This window comes from Nanorana parkeri, unplaced genomic scaffold, assembly GCF_000935625.1.
Source record: "Nanorana parkeri isolate BGI_ZX_2015 unplaced genomic scaffold, ASM93562v1 scaffold674, whole genome shotgun sequence".
NCBI classification, from domain to species: domain Eukaryota; kingdom Metazoa; phylum Chordata; class Amphibia; order Anura; family Dicroglossidae; genus Nanorana; species Nanorana parkeri.
The window spans coordinates 64,591-80,559 of NW_017306942.1; positions in this window are offsets into that span (position 1 = coordinate 64,591).

Consider the following 15,969-nt stretch of genomic DNA (forward strand, 5'->3'; position numbering starts at 1 on the left):
TTTTCGGGGAAACACGTAGCTAGGCTATATAACTTTTAGAACTGAAGTTATTGAATTTAGCCTAAAGAAAAGGTCTCCACCATCTACCTAAAATGATTGCTATTCTTTCAAATTTTAAAATGATACAATCTGGATACAGGATATAACTTGGGTGGAGGGGCCAAATAACAATGATCTCCATTCTTAGTATACAGACTCATTCAAGTTTATGGGAACCGGTGAGCAGATGCAGCAAGGGCTGAAGAGATCTTCATCCGTCATACTGGACGCATCTTTGCATGGTCTTAATGTGATGTTAAATGTATGTTGCTTGTTTAGAACATAAATAGCTTCTTTTTTAAAAGCATAGCATATGTCAAATAACAACTGTAAATAATAGCTGTCTGTAATGGTAAAAATAAACTGTCAGATTGCCTTTTTAATTATCTAGCTATTCCAAAAACTTGGATAAAAGAGGCCCCCAATCTTTTAAATGTACCATTTTTGTCACATTTGTGATTCATAGCTTGGACTTCTTTAATATGTCATCATCAAATTAGAAAATAGTCACTTGTTACCTGTAACAAAAAAAATAGTATTTGCAAAGCACCTTTCCCTGGGCCTCCTCTTCTCTATCTTATTTGGGCGTTCAGCTTACTGGCTCGTACAACTCTCTATATGCAGCGAATTATCCTGCATTATTTAAGAAATTACGCACTCTCCTTTCAGCCTGGAGTCATTACACTCTATCTTGGATGGGCCGTATTGCAGTGATTAAGATGACATACCTGCCTACACTTCTATATTTTTTTAGAGTCCTTCCCATTCCCGTTTTATTGCATATTTTATGCATTCTGCAACAGAGAGTTTTGCCTTTCATTTGGTCTAGATATAGACGGTGAATTGATGCCCATAGTTAAAGAGATTCACTTGTAATATAAAGTGCAATATAAAGTGTGTATTGTTTTATTATATTACAAATTAATCTCTTTAACTACAGGCATCAATTCAGAGATATGTTTTTTTCAAGTTTTGGCATTTGATACAAGTGGACTTTATATGATATTATATGTATTTTTAAACCCTATATGCATGATGCTAGATACAAGTTTAACCCCCAGACTTTAAGTAGGGTTTTTACTTTGTTTTTATCAAGGTTTTTTGTCGGTGGGGGGATATATGGTTTTTGTCATTGTGTATTTCGAAGTATGAAAAAATGTTGATCTTATACTATATACATATGCTATATTTGTGCATAACTTTTGGTTCCGATGGATTTGTAGACACTTCCAATACCCATTCCAGGGGGGTCCATGTTTATCTTTGTGATTTGGGAATGACCCTGGAACATAATCAATGGTTTCAAATTTGGGACACCATTAGATGCACCGCGCATTGATCTGCAGCCCTGGAATCTAATTACAAGATTTTATTTAGATGGTACCCCTCCAGATTATTACGCATATCCCCAGTCAAGTCCCCCAACTGCTTTCATAATTGCCCTGAATTATGTAGAAATAATGCACATATGGTGGTCTTGCCCTGTTGCACAACGTTTCTTGAATAATGTTTACATCCTATTACATTCTCTCATAGGACACTCCCTGCCCTTCCATCGTAGTACAGTCCTACTTAATTTACAACCAGAGGTACTGTATAAAGCTCAGTTTGCACTAAGCAAACTATTGCCAAGGCTTGGCTTCCCTATTGTTTACATGTTTCCAAATTTAAATTTGGCTCCAAGAAGTATTTGCAAATGAACAGCTATTCGCTAAACTTCTTGGCTCTATGCCTACATTTAAATGCATCTGGGACCCCTGGATGAAGAAGTATCTTCCACCTAGTTTTGACCAGAGCCTTATTGATACCTACATTTTTCTTGGTCTCTCCCTTCTCAGTTTTGACTGCTGTTCTTTCTTTTCTGGGACACGCTCTTCTCTTTCTTCCCCTCTCCTCTTCTTTTTTTATTTTTGTATTGCTAGCTCTCTCTTTTCATCCCCTCTAATTCTCTCTACATAAGCCTATTGTTGCCCCCACACCCCCATGGTCATGGGGTTGTCCCAACCATCTTTATGCTTTTTCTTCTTTCCCCTGTCTTTTTTTTACCCCCCTTTTTCATATATCGTAATGTTTTGTTGTATATGTTTTTCACTTGCATTGTATGGGTTTTTTTACTCTCTTTTTGATTCCTTAATAAAAAATATTGAAACGAAAAAGTGATGGCATGCATATATTGTTTTATAATATATAAAAATTATGTATGCCTTTGTAATTAAAAAAAACATACTATCTTGCTTCTCATATGTGACTTATACAATGGCTGCAATGACAGCAATTCTAAAATCATGATTTCTATTTATTGTGCCCCTTCCATGGAGTGTCTACAAGCTTGTAAAAAGGCTTCATCTTTTTCTGGGGCTACATGGAAGAAGGAATAATATTCATTTGGAAGTACAGTCTTCTCTGGTAATTCTTGTCAGCCAAACATGACATTGAATGTATGCAGAGACCCCAGTGTGTCTGCATATAGTTACAGGTTACTTTTCCCAAAAATAAAAAGCTATTTAAATTGGTAGAACACTTAAGAATACTAGCAAAATTCTTGACGTACAGCAGCAGAAAAAGTAAACTTTATCTTTGCAAAATTGCCTAATTTGTATAAATATATTAAAAGAGCTAGTTGTTTTTTTATTATTCATCTTTTTAACAAGATAGTGCTGTAATTTTACAGTGCAGACTTATTGTTTCCTTCTGGTCCCCTCATTGCTATTGTTTTATAGCATTTGCAAATTGACTATTAACGGGCATACTATAAGCAACCAGTAACATGAAAAAACAAGAGATTATGTCTGAAAACTGAGTAGGATCTTCAGTTTCTGCATATTAATGCTAATTACATCTTGTTTTACAAGTTAAACATTTTCATATACTATGGCTAATAAGTAATGTGATAAATGTGAAACAAAACCATTTGTTACAGCTGAAGTACTTATGTTGTTTATTCTGAAGATAATTTGCTTTTCAATCGAAAAAGGTTAATTAATTTCTATACAACTTTCCAAAATGAAATGCTCTTGTCATTTAAAGTTAAAGAATAATTTTTCAAACTGACATTTCAAAATGCTTGGTGGATAATCGGAAATAATGAAAATGAAGGACCCCAAATACTTCCCCCTTCCAAAAAAAAGTATGTGTATTATGTGGGAAATATTACATTTTATTAAACTATTAAATAAGTATTCATGGATTTAATTTTTCTGTGCAGACCAACAAATTGGCAAATCTGCATGCACATATTCCAGTACATAGGAACATTGCATTGTGTTGAAAAGAGTTTTGGCAGATTTGCTCAATTTAATTTGCAAATCAAGATGTTCATCTATGATAGTTATGCATCAGGTCTATTTTTAGCCTTTTATCTCTACATTTTCCACCACTGTATATAAATATGAATGTTCTCAATTACATCTACAATAAAAAAGAAATTCATTTTTCACTTACATAAATCTAACATCACATTTTCCATGCTAGCAGCTTCATCAGGAGTAGAGACCAGTGATCTAGTACTACAGTCTGTGTTTGGGCCAACCAGTTTCTCTTGGTGATGTCATCTCAGTTTCCTGAGCCTGAGAAGACATCATCACTAAAATAAATCTTCCAACTTGGATATTCCAACTTGCACCAAGAGCAAGTTGATGTTTCATGAGGATACATGGCCCCTTCAAATATACTACCTCATACATAATGGCTTTGTTAAAAATACTGAAAAAAATGAACTATGAGTCACTTTAAATACCAAAGCTGTTTCTAACATTTGTAAAGAAAGGGTTTTATTTCAGGAACAGTTCTTTTATGATATGTTCCCTAACTACCTGTATTGTAAGTGCCTAGTAAATAACAAAGTGTAAATAAGTATAAACAAGGATACAAGGAAATCAACAAGGAAAACAAAGATTGGAGACTGAGAATATGTAGCTGAAACTTGAAAGAGATAGTTTGTGGAAGAATTCCAAATTTTCAAAAAAGATTATGTTGAATTCCTAAATTGGAAAAGATCAGGAGGAAACAGCCAAGCATATAGGGGAACCTCTAGAGAGGTAAAGTAAGGTGTTAGTAATGGTTTTTGAGTTTTGTATTTTATGAAGGAAAAATACAAGAACATCAATGGATGATCCAGATCTGACACGGACTTGGCCCAGGAATTCTGTAAATCAACAGAGGATCTTAAAGCATTTTCTATTTGTTTTTGTATTATGTGTCTTTGTTTTAAGGAGAATCCTCTGAATTGGAGTAATTAATTGCAGTCAGGTTTAACAAAATGCTAAATTATTTTATTTATTTTCTTCTCTTTTTTTTTTTGTTTGTTTGTGCCTGACTTGCAAATTTGTATTTTGGAAGGCAACTACAGATTGTTTTTCAGTAAACAAATACAGATTCAATGTTTGCCAACAACTGTAAAAAGAAATGTGCAAGTTAAAAATCCTTATTGAGGCAGTAGTAAATTTGTACTTTTGTTTAATGTTTTTTCTTCTTTCCTCTTTTTCTCTCTTTACCCAAGTCTAATGTTTTTTTTTTTAAATGGGAGGATATGAAGAAAATTTTCAAGGTCGTTTTTGTTTTAAGGTCAAAAGTGTTAAAGCTCCCCTACTGCATTTTGCCTTTGTTAATTTGTAAACTGAAAAAGTAGCACCAAGTTTAAGAAACCAAAGCCAGTCCATTATATGGAGAGTGTATCACCCAAAGTCCTCACTTCAGTCCTAATATATGTTAAGATTACTTTTGTTTGCATAACTGAGTAACAAGGAATTTGATTAGCTATCATATAGATGTGCTGTGACTTATGAGACTTATAATGATTGGCGAATTATATAGTACACTTGTACTTAGAGTAATTTACTTTGCTTATTCCTGCTTCTTTGACACTGCCCAATCTGCTTGGTGACCATGTCCTTAGCCTGTTAAAGGTATGAAGCATATGTGCAGCACCAGCCAAGGATAAAAACCCAATGGGTTTCAAAAACTGGATGCAGATCCCAGAAATCGGATTTGGTGGTATAGTGCTATTTCGACAAAGTCGCCCACGGACACTTCAGTCCATCAACAAGTTGTATAAAGGTAATTATAAGCTCCCAAAAGATATATAAGAAAGTCAATGAAATAGAAATACTTTCATTTGTGCTGACAGAGGAAGATTGGAACACTTCAGGAATTCACAGCTATTGGAGGTGATGTGACTTTAACTAGGAAGATAGTAGTTTGTTTCAGCAGACTCTGCTTGTTGAGAGCCGGGGGATGGTAGTGCTGGTGAATGGATGATACGTCCTTACAGAGAGGGAGATAGACTTCCAGCTGAGGAGATGGCTTGCTTCAATGGAATCCGTCAGCAGCAAGTAAGTAGTGTGACAGGAGCAATGGTAGGTGGGTTCATGAGAAGAATGTCCAGCCACAGTCCTGGTTTGAAAGTAGTAGCAGCAGTTGAGATTCTGAGAGAAATAAGTCCAGTGACAGTCTGCTTCAGTCAAGGAAGGAATGTTTGGGGAGAGACAGCAGCAGCGTGTCCTCCAGCAAGGTACTTTAGTAAAGAAAGGGGGGGGGTCACAGTGCAGACAAGGGATGTGAGGTGATACTGCCCGGCATCTGCACATTGAACTGACACTGGACAATTGAATCTGGCGCCTTAAACCAGGTATGAGGGTGGAGCTGAATGATGCTGCAGCTGAGGGGACGGCTCCATGCACAGAGACTGTAATGAAGGGGAGGTGAGTATGTTACACTGAGACCCTTGATTCTCATAATAGGTACATAATTTCTTTTGTCTCTGGCTAAGACCTTCAAAAGATCCTTGTAGATAGTAAACAACTAGATTGCCACCAATTGATTGCCCTCAATGCTTCCCTATGAACAACAGATATATATCATTGCAGTCTTTTGGAGAAAAAAATAGTCTTTTTGGACCACAAGAATGGGGCCCTCATGTGACAATTAACTGTTAAATATACCTGTACTCCCTCCCCACTTAAAGGTATGTCTATCGTTTGTCTTTCAATGTCTGTGTATTTTGCATGCTTAAATATTTTCTTTGTGTTTTATAGTTAAATAGATTATTGGTTCACTGTATTTAAGTCTTAATACTATGGGGTCTATTCACTAAGCTGCCGAGGGCAGCCGAGGGCAGCCGAGTGAATGACCGATCTGAAGTGAAGTGAGCCGAACACTGAAATCAGCCGTACATGGGCTTGCTTCTCGTGGCTTCGGGTGCTGAGCATGTTCGGCCGACCCGAAGACTCTGCTGCTGTAAAAGAAAAAAGAAAAAAAAACTCTCCTGGGCGCTTTGGGAGCCTCCCGCTCCCGGCCGCCCAGGAGAGAAACACTGCTGTGTCTTATTTTCTTTATTTAGACACGGAGCGATGTCAGAATAGGAAAAAAAAAAGAATTTTCCCAAACTAGCCCCCCATAACAATGCCTGGTTTCTGATGCTTTTTGTTTGACAATAGCTTGCTTATTAGCTCTACAAATGTGCATAATTAAATAACAACAGTCACCTCCCACAGAATTTAAAGGGGGTTCACAGCAAAGATCGCAAACTACTAACGTCAAGTAAAATTTGCAAAGCTGTTCACAAACCAAACCCAGGCAGATATGCTCATCCCTATCAAATAGTTATGACAATTTCTCTTGTCCTGAAATGATAAAAGACTTCAGATATGAAACCCTGCTCATAAAAAAATAGTTGTACAGGATCCATTACATGTTTTTGTCTAAATTGTTACAATTGTTCACAACTCCCATATGACAGTTGTATAGCACTAGCCAAACCTAATGCATTTTGCTGGGTTTAGAAGGGTCAGAGCTGCAATGCTTAGCCATATAAACTATTGTGGCCATTGATTCTATATTTCATAGGTAAACTATAAAAATATAATATGACCATGCATAAATGAGGCATTATGTTAATGGAAGGAAGAACAGGCCCTTCCAGTTCAACATATGAGTTAACCACCAAAAGGCATATGGCATGCACATATTTAATTGTCCCATTTATTTGATATAAATAATTGATCTATCTCCCCTTGCTAAAGGCTACAATTGTATACATATACTCATAAATTTGCTAATCTAAATAATTCAGCAACAGCTTGTATGCCCAAAGCATTGCTTTTTAATTTTAAATTTGTAGAATGTGATGGTTTTACTTCCTCATGATATTCATTGGAGAGATAAGCTTCTCAAATTCTTTTAGCTAATGCTTGTTATTACACAACTAAAAACTGACATAGGTGACAAATGTATTTTGTATTGATACATTTGTCAAGGAAGATATGGCTTTCTGATTTCATGTTTCTTGGATGAAAATTATTTATCAGAGAATCTTGATTTTTTTTCTGTTAATTATGTTTTCCCTTTTTGGATGTTATACAGAAATTACATGAAAGCAATGGGTTGTAAATACATTTTTCTATTAATGTGTGATATATTTAATATAGCAAATGTTATTGGTTTCCTTCATGAATTTGTTAAAAATGCTTCATATATAATACAGATCTACAATCAGTGTGGGGACAAGGACATCCATTGCCCAGGGTGAAGATGCCAAACTGTGATCACCTACTACCCCTCCCTCAGTTTATTATGAATGTGTCCTTTCAAGACAAGAAAATATTAACGGCAGCTACAAAGCAATTTTATGCCACAGAGAGGTGAAAGGGCAACAACCAAAATGTTTTTGACTAAGCTATTGAAAATGTATTATTTTAGAAACAGTTTTCCACTGATGAACCAAAACATTCTACAGTGCATTAGAGTACAATAGTACAGTATAATACATTTACTTCTTCTGGACCTCTGTTCAGGGCCCCCAGCATGTGTCAGTTAGCACAATGATAGTCATGCAGCATTGGTGCCAATGACAATCATAATAACCTCAAGTACTGGTGTCAATGACCACAATGATAATAACCACCAGCATAAGTGCCATTGACTGAAATAATAACCTCTGGCATTGATGCCAGTGACTGCAATATAAAACACCCAACATTGCTCTCAGGGACTGCAATAATAACCCCAGCATTGGTATTGGTAACTGCAATAAAAAAAAACATATTGGTGGTGAGTGGCAGTGCTATTTAAATCCAACTGTACTGGTACTCGGTGACAATGCTGTTAACCCCCTTCCTAAACTGAGGAATTCAGTGTTATTAACCCCCCCCATTTGTGATCAGTGGCAGTGTTAATTAACCCCTTTCCCCCTGAATTTGTGGCCAGTGGCAGTGCTATTACCCCATACACACAATAGGGGTAAGTGGCAGTGTTAATTAGCTCCCCCTCCTGCATTGGTGGTCAGTGAAAGTGCTGCTAACCAACTACAAAACACACTGGTGGTCCATGACAGTTATAATGAACTGATTCCTACTTACATTGGTGGTCAGTAGCAGAGCTACACACACACAAGGAATCATTGTCAGTGTTAATCCCCCCCACATTAGTCATCAGTAACAGTGCTGTTAACCCCCCACCCCTACATATTTCTAGCACTGGTTACCTGGTCAATCAGTGTGATGGTGTTCATTTTAGCACCTAACCCTGGCAATGAATCAGTAAAGAGTAATCTTGTGACCTCCTCATCTGAATTGCACGACCCCTTGCTGTAGATCAGGGGATGAGACTCTGCAATTAAAATAATTGCTTGGCTGGCTCTTAGCAGTGATTATCTCCCTGCTAACTCTCTACTGTAAGGAGCTGCTCTCTTTCTCCCTGAATGCATGTTGTTAGATGTGCAGACTGGGACTACACTTCAATTGTTCCAGAGATTGCTCTGCCTGAATAGTACTGTAGTAGTGCGGCTTCATTCTATTGCCGAGTGGAGGAACTCACCAGGTGCCTTGCTGTTCCACTCTTCATGTTTAGCACCAGTTCAGGATGTACTTTAGCAGTTCAGACTAGAAGTGTGAGTGGGTAATGTTCACACTCTTCCACCTCTACACATGCAAATGCTGTGCCCCTCTTCCCTGTCCTGGCTATAAGAAAACCATATAAAATATACAGAGTGTCAATGGTGGTAGAGGCATATAGTGTACATTTTCTAACATTAAAATATAAAAGTAAGTTGATTCACAGATATGTTACAGTTTCAATGGTCAATAGTTAGACAATATTGAGACAAGTGTCCACAATAAAAATTGGAGAGCTCGAGACTGCAGACCTGAATTTACACATAACTACCAATGAGTTTCTAACAAGTCATGTAGGCTAAAAGTGGACAGCTGTCACCTCACCAGCCTTCAAAAAAAGTTCAGAGTTAGCAGGGGACCAAGGTATGAGCTGTGTACAGATATGCAACAGGATGCCCTGGTTAAAGACAATCACCTAAGGACTAACAAAACAATTATGTGGACTCTGCTTGTGGTTTTTTGATTTGTTGTGATCATAATGAGATGCTGGCCCTGAAAATCATAATCCCAACCCAGCCATTAGAACTGGCTGTTCATATAACTATGATTACTTCAGAAGGCAGCACCTATACTCCCAGCAGAAGAGGTAACACCCACAAAGGTGATTGGTTAAAGGAGATAAGCCCATGCTACATCTTTTCTCTATATATTAAAAGGAAAAATTTACATTGTATTAATCTGAGAGAGTTTATTTCAAGATATACGGTAACATTTAAGCTTTTCTGCCGTTCTCCCATCAACAAGATAAAACAATACTGGTTAAACTGTAAAGTTTATTTCTGTTTTTCTCCTCTTTAATTTTACAGAAAATAGCCACATTTCTGTCTGTTCTTGTATGTAATTTTACTCTTGCACATATTTCTATGCACTGTCCACCTAAGGATTTTATTAAGGATTATAACATATATAAGCGGCTTCTGTGAACTGAATGCATACTCCTACAGAGATTGCTACCTCATATAACTTGAGTCTGCTTGCTCAAACATAAATTGACTGTTAATCTGTATAAAATTGCATTGAGTGGCTGCTGATTTCATGTACATTGGTGTCAGTATGTAAAACGATCTTACCTGCCAGATAGAGATCCCTGTGTATATTTGTGTATTTGTATGGCTAGCAGGCGAGTCTACTGACAAATTGCAGTCGTGTGTCTGGTGGGGGTGGGTGATCAGTGGAAAAAGTGATAATGCAGGGATTTTAGCTCACAAGATAGCTGGAGGAATCACAGAGGTGTGTGGTAATCACTTGACTGCTCTACAGTCCAAGAATACACCATATTGCATGCCAGGCTTGTATTTGGATACAAAACCAAGACTTAGGCTGGGGTGTATATACTTTAAATATATGAGAAAACCCTCACATTTGGGTGTATACCTATCATTAAACACACATGCTTACAGTAATTTACATACAGTATAAATACATCTAATCCCCTCAAATGTATGACAACACATTGCAAGACACTCTAATCATCATTACTGAAGACCAGAAAATTGTCAAAGGGCAAACAGGTATATAATGAATATTCTACAAATACAGCTGATACACTGGCTGTAGGGCTAGTAAATACAATGCTAATATTACGAAATTGACTGCTTATGGGTGAGATTATGTAAACAGCACTACTATTTTTGTTTTAAATAGTCACAGCATTTTGAAACAGTTTGTTGAATAGCTATTCCAAGAGAAATATACATATATTATAATGCTCCAATAAAATTAACAGACCTGACAAAATCCATCACAGCCCCAGTGTACAAAGCATGAGCCATGAGTATTTCACATAAGCCAGTTTACGTTCAAAGTGTTAAATGTCACTGTCAAATGTGTACACTGAAGATATGGTACATATTGATCCATGTACTACTGTTTCTTTCATCCATTCAAGTAGACAGATTTTGTTATTTAACAGAAAAACTGATGTTCCATCTCAGCCTGTCATCAGGGGACCTCCTAGTCTGTTAGTGTCATCATCTGCAACATATAGTTAATTGGTGGTGTAATCGTCACTCTTTCATAGATCATCAGATATGTAACACATGAAAATCCCCTTGTTATACATCTAAAAATGTTGGTTGTTGTTTTGAAGCAAGAGCACATAAATGGAATAAGTTAAATGTTAAGGCAGGATAAATTGGGTCACCTCATTACATGCAGGGCTCCTAGACTGTCACAATGCATGGAATATAGGACCCTAAATCACCATCTTCCACAGGTTTATATAAGATAGGTCTTACCTATGTACTGTATCCTCAGAGTAGAGCCCCGTCAGTCTAGATGTGTGCCATACAGACTTTTATTACCAAACATATTTTGTCTGTGCTATGAACTTCCTCAGAGGGGCATGGCTAGACCTGTACACCTGGGCATGGTGAGATCTGTAGTGAGAAAATCTCTTTAACCAGTTGACATCCACGGTGTTAAACCCCCTTCCCATCCAGGCCATTTTTCAGTATTCAGCGCTGCGGTACTTTAACTGACATTTATTCCGTCATGCAGCGCTGTACTGAAATGAATTTTATACCCTTTTTTGGGGACAGATAGAGCTTTCTTTTGGTGGTATTTATTCACCACTGGGGGTTTTATTTTTTTACTATATTAAGGAAAAATTACCGAAATTTAAAAAAAAAAACAGTTTCCCCTATATTAAATGATAAAACATTTATTATTACCCAATTTTTTGGTAAAATATAAAAGATGGGGTCACGTCGGGTAAAAAGACACTAAACATGTCAAGCCTTAAAATTGCGTGCGCGCGCGAAACCTCAAAAAACGATAATACCCAAAATTGGCCCTAGGCGACGCTTTAAAAGCTGTTACCGCTCATCAGTTTAGTGTTATCAGTGATTGATGGCCCTAAAATGATTGCTCTCACTGCGACGTTCGCGGCGATATGTAACATGTGTAGCGCAATTGTAATTTTTGCGCGCTGGGGCACCGGACGCGTATTTACGTTTATAGGCGCGTAAACGTGGGGGTGGGGGAGTTAAACATTTTGGGGGGGTTTTTTCCCCTTTTTTTATATGTGGCTTTTATTTTATTTTATTTTTTTATGTGTTACTTTTCTTTTTTTTTATTTATATTTTTTTTTTGCACTTATTGTTATTGCTATTATATAGGGGGATAACAACCCCCTATATAATAGCAAAGGCACACTGACAGGTCCTCTTTATGGAGATATTAGGGGTCTCTAGGACCCCTAATATCACCTATGGACCCCAAAAGAAGCTGATAAAGCAGAGATCTGCTTTATCAGCTTCTTCTCTCTCCAGATGACTGAGAGGTGAATGCGGAAGTGGTGAATGTGAATGTGCCGCGAACGAGCACATATAGGCGATCGGCGGGCTATGGACCCGCTGATCGCCTATATGTGAAACACCCGGTACCGGGTGTTCGCATTGGACGGGTCTTTTCTGCCCGTGCGTGCCCGCTAGGGGGCGCGTGCGAGCAGAAAAAAATTGCCGTCTGGAGACGGCAACCCGCAGATGCTGCAGTGCCGTCCGTCCATTTTTTTACTGCGGGCGGAGGGCAAGAGGTTAAAGTATAGGGGATTTCCATGTCAGAGATTTGTCACAAGAACAGGTGTCCCCATTGTTGAACTTTCATGTACTTTTTGCTTTGGTGACAACCCAACATTTTCAGGTTAGTTGACTCTATTTACCAAGACAAATAGAGCAGTGAATCTTTCCAGTGTGGGCACAGACAGCAATAAGAACTTGACAAAGGATCTAACAATTCCCTTCTCTATCCAAAACCTCAAACAAATGTTGTTTTTCCTTTTGAAAATACATTTCAGGATTGCTCTTCCATGACAATAGTAGCTAAAGCTGGTCTTACTCATACACTGCAGTCCCACATGCAAAAGGAGATACTTTTCTTATTCATTATCATGCATCTTTTCAGATCTTGCAAAAAAAATTTGCATTTCTGATGTACAACATTCAATACTAAGACATTTTTGTTTCTTTATACTTTGCCTGGGTATATATATATATACAGTATCTCACAGAAGTGAGTACACCCCTCACATTTTTGTAAATATTTTATGATATAATTTCATATGATGACACTGAAGAAATGACACTTTGCTACAATGTAAAGTAGTGAGTGAACAGCTTGTATATCAGTGTACATTTGCTGTCCCCTCCAAATAACTCAACCAACAGCCTTTAATATCTAAACCGTTGGCAACAAAAGTGAGTACACCCCTAAGTGAAAATGTCCAAATTGGGCCCAAAGTGTCAATATTTGGTGTGGCCACCATTATTTCCCAGCACTGCCTTAACCCTCTTGGGCATGGAGTTCACCAGAGCTTCACAGGTTGCCACTGGGATCCTCTTCCACTCCTCCATGACAACATCACGGAGCTGGTGGATGTTAGAGACCCTGCGCTCCTCCACCTTCCATTTGAGGATGCCCCACAGATGCTCAATAGGGTTTAGGTCTGGAGACATGCTTGGCCAGTCCATCACCTTTACCCTCAGCTTCTTTAGCAAGGTAGCGGTCATCTTGGAGGTGTGTTTGGGGTAGTTGCCATGTTGGAATACTGCCCTGTGGCCCAGTCTCCAAAGGGAGGGGATCATGCTCTGCTTCAGTATGTCACAGTATATGTTGGCATTCATGGTTCCCTCAATGAACTGTAGCTTCCCAGTGCCGGCAGCACTCATGCAGCCCCAGACCATGACACTCCCAACACCATGCTTGACTGTAGGCAAGACACACTTGTCTTTGTACTCCTCACCTTGTTGCCGCCACACACACTTGACACCATCTGAACCAAATAAGTTTATCTTGGTCTCATCAGACCACAGGACATGGTTCCAGTAATCCATCTCCTTAGTCTGCTTGTCTTCAGCAAACTGTTTGCTGGCTTTCTTGTGCATCATATTTAGAAAAGGCTTCCCTCTGGGACGACAGCCATGCAGACCAATTTGATGCAGTGTGCGGCGTATGGTCTGAGCACTGACAGGACCCTCCACCCCTTAAACCTCTGCTGCAACGCTGGTAGCACTCATACATCTATTTCCTAAAGACAATCTCTGGATATGACACTGAGCACGTGCACTCAACTTCTTTGGTCGGCCATGGTGAGGCCTGTTCTGAGTGGAACCTGTCCTGTTAAACCGCTGTATGGTCTTGGCCACCGTGCTGCAGCTCAGTTTCAGGGTCTTGGCAATCTTCTTATAGCCTGGGCCATCTTTATGTAGAGCAACAATTCTTTTTTCCAGATCCTCAGAGGGTTCTTTGCCATGAGGTGTCATGTTGAACTTCCAGTGACCAGTGTGAGTGAGAGAGAGAGAGAGCGATAACACCAAATTTAAGAAACCTGCTCCACATTCACACCTGAGACCTTGTAACACTAGCGAGTCACATGATAGTAAACTCAGTCTTTCATTTTGCTGCTTTTTCTAAGTTTGTGGGAATAAATATATGTGCTTTCCTAGAAAAGAAATGTGGTGCATTAACTAAGGCAGATTTATTTATACCAGGTTTTGCTTTACCCAAGTAAGCATTGCTAAGATTACAAATTAATGCATATAACACACCACTAGATCAAGGCCCTGTACTACAGAAACTCCCCTCTGGATACACTGGATGGAATCCAGTAATCTAAAGAAAACCAGCCAAAGGTGATTTCTTAAAAACAATCTACTTTCTCATTAGTTATTAACAGCATGGTATACAGTATTTTTGCAACATAAATTAAAATAAACATTTTAGATCAATAAGTACCCCAGTGCCAGAAGTGCCAAGGAGTGAGCCATGCCTCCTAGCAGTTTTTCAATGCAAAGTATTAGGTTATGCAACTGGGGTTGTGATTTTGAGCCAGTGAAAAACTGAATCAAAGAGTAATATCAAGCAGATGAAATGGCTACTCTCTTCCTGATTTTCTGAGCAAGAAGACTTTTGTTCAGTCAGTAGTCCTCCATTATAAATATATTGCCTAAAAATGCATTGTTTGGTCCAAGTTTGTGCTTATGCCATTAACTCTATCTTCAAAAGTTGCTTGGGAGCCAGATCCTGTTTGGATCCCACTTAGCAATCATACTTGGATCACTTACCAGTTCCTCAGTGAATGACCCTTTCACAGTAAATCCCAGTTTACAGTAAACTGGTCAGATATGCTGCTGCTTCTCTAAAATTATTCTTCTTTTTACATCAGCACTGACAGTATATTATGTTCTGTACTACTAGGTTTTCACATATGTCATATGCTACCACAGAGATTACAATGCTTACAGGGGGGAAAAAAAGGAATGTGAGAAATTGTTTTTATAGTCTCCAGTACTGAGAATGGCCTATAAGATAATAGACCAATACACTTCCACTGTAAAAAAAAAATGTCAGTCATGAAGAAGTTAAAGGATTTTTTTGGAAGGTGTGTGGTTATTTACATTTTACTTAACAATGAAGAAAACCTGCGCTAAATGGAAAAGATAAATACTAAAAAGCACAATAACCTAAAAAGAATTAATATAAAAAAACATTTTAAACAAAAACAATTGCATATATAAAAATAAAAAGGAGGGGGGTAAGAGCTGCTGAACTAAGGCAATAAGCCCTAAGGGTTAACAGGATATAAGGTACAGCGCTAAAAGCCTTTCTGACATCAATTAAAATACTATAATAAATGTAACCTCAATGTTGAGAGGATGCATTCACCAAGGGAATAGATTATATATCAATCACATCTATGTTAATAATGTGTGACTTTAAATAAGTGATAACATAGTTAAAATGTGTAAATAAATGAAATGAAAATATTCAAGGTGTGTGAAAACACTCTAAAGATACACTGTATACAGACCTACTGCCGTTCTCACGACAAAAGTGCTAAAAAAAGTGTGTGTAAGTGAAACAATGTTGCAAACACACCACATAAATCCTAATATAACAACATAGTACATACAATGTGGAAAACCAAAGTGATAAAAGGAAAGTATTTTTTTTAAATCTCTGGCATCTAGCCAGACAAAACCAAATGTGAATCTCCTAATAAATCCAACTCCTGAAAAAAAATTATATATATAAAATGTATATA